The 2,051-nt window shown below is 44.4% G+C and overlaps 1 non-coding gene across 1 annotated transcript; it reads left to right on the plus strand.

The window, feature by feature from the left end:
- Nucleotides 1–202: 202 nt before the first annotated feature.
- trnai-aau (transfer RNA isoleucine (anticodon AAU)) lies at nt 203–276 on the plus strand. The gene has a single exon. It is a non-coding gene; the product is annotated as a tRNA-Ile (tRNA).
- The last annotated feature ends 1,775 nt before the right edge of the window (nt 277–2,051 follow it).

A 2,051-nucleotide genomic window follows, 5' to 3' on the forward strand; every position in this document is an offset into this window, starting at 1 on the left:
TTGTGCTTAATTTTAGATATCAGAGCAAATGGTTAACTCGGATATGCGCGTTCGGAAAAGTAATTTTTTTTGTTGAAAAGCTTTGCAACGAAAGGAAATACTTCAGACTATCGTGCGATCGATGAGTAGCAGAAAATGCAGAGCAGCCGTGGTTGTGAGCACCGGCAATATAGGCATTTGCTTCCGCGTGGCCGCTAGCGTCGGTCGGTTAGCTTAGCTGGTTAGAGCGTGGTGCTAATAACGCCAAGGTCGTGGGTTCGATCCCCACACTGACCACATTCAGCGCTTGTGTGGTTGCGGTGTTTCCAAACAACGTGCTCCACAAAGCCGGAGGCTCACATCTGCACAATAAAACATTTGACAGGGTTAGACGCACGACTTGATCGCCGTACCCGTGATGTCTGGTGGATGTTGTCTGCAGCAAATCAACCAGTCTCAGTTGTTTTCACCAACAAATGCAAAACATGAAATATGTGTAGTATTAGGAGGAGAACCGGAGTTCAGGCTTCAATTCCAATCAAAGATTCGTTCATGCTATTTTCCTGGATCTCTGTTAATACTCGTCACATGACTTCCAGAGGCAATTCGTTGGTTTGCTCACCTCTCATGCATCGACACTGGAGTTATCATGTCACCAGCAATATCATAGAGCCATTATTAAAAGCAAATTACTGCGGATGCTGGAATCTGAAACCAAAAGATAAAATGCTGGAAAATTTCATCAGGTCTGGCACCATCTGCAAGGAGAGAGACGAGCTGACGTTTCGAGTCTAACTGATTAAAGATAAAGATAATAACAAAGGTGGAGTATTATGGAGCTATTTATAACACGCTGATTCTGAGTTGGGAAGAAGAGGAAAAAGAACTATTTAAGAATTTAAAAGAGATCTGATCCATGCCCCTGGGTCAGCCTTACCTTCTCTAGATAAACCTTTCCATCTCTTTGCTACCATATATGAAAAGCGCGGCTTTGGGAGTATTAACCCAGAGGTGGGGAGTAATGAAACAGCCAGTAGCATATCTTTCAAAGCTATTGGATCCAGTATCCCAGGGCAGGCCTGAGTGTGTGCAGGCCGTGGCTGCCACTGCACTGTTGGTGGAGGAAAGCAGGAAGCTTACACTTGGGTGCTTACACTAGTAAGTACTCCACACCAAGTGAGAACGATCCTAAACCAAAAAGCTGGGTGATGGTTGACAGATTCGCGGGTTCTGAAATATGAGGCAATATTAGTAGGAAAGGATGATCTAGTGTTGGTCACGCATAATTGTTTAAATCCAGCTGCCTTTCTTTGGAAAGGGGAAGGAGAATATCCTTAGAATCCAGGGCACGACTGCCTTGACATTATAGAATACCAAACTAAGGTCTTCATGGACCTGAGAAATGTTCCGCTTCATGCAGGAGCCTGACTGTTTATAGGCAGATCATCCCGGGTGACTGAAGAGAAAATACATACTGGGTATGTACTTGTAGACGGGATGGAAGGTGGTGTGGTAGAGGCAGGAAGGTTGCCAAATGGGTGGTCAGCTCAGACCTGCGAACTCTATGCATTGGAAAGTGTCCTTAGGGCGTTAGAAAATAAAGAGGGAGCAGCATACAGTGACTCTAAATATGTATTTGGTGTTGGCACTTTCGGAAAGATCCGGCAGGAAAGAAGACTGATCAATATCCGGGGGAAGGAATTTGCATACGAGGAGTTGATTAAACGGGTCTTGGAATCCCTATTCCTTCCCTGAGAAATAGCAGTAGTGCATGTAAATGGTCATCAGAAAGGAAATGAACCTGAAGTTAGGGGGAAAAGATTAGGCGATAAAGTGGCTCAGGAAGCAGGCCTGGACACACAAGTAGTGCTAATTCATTCCCTAATATCTCCTGTTCCTGATCCCCGGAAGCTCTTACATTTACTGAAAGAATTGAAAAAGAATTGACAGATTTTGGGGCTGAAAAAAAACAGCAGATGGGCATTGGATGTTACCTGATGGAAGGGAAATGTTAAACAAAATGATGATGCGAGAAATTATGGCTGTCCTACATCAAGTCAGCCATTGGGCAG

This window comes from Chiloscyllium punctatum, chromosome 21 (assembly GCF_047496795.1).
Source record: "Chiloscyllium punctatum isolate Juve2018m chromosome 21, sChiPun1.3, whole genome shotgun sequence".
Taxonomy (NCBI): Eukaryota; Metazoa; Chordata; class Chondrichthyes; order Orectolobiformes; family Hemiscylliidae; genus Chiloscyllium; species Chiloscyllium punctatum.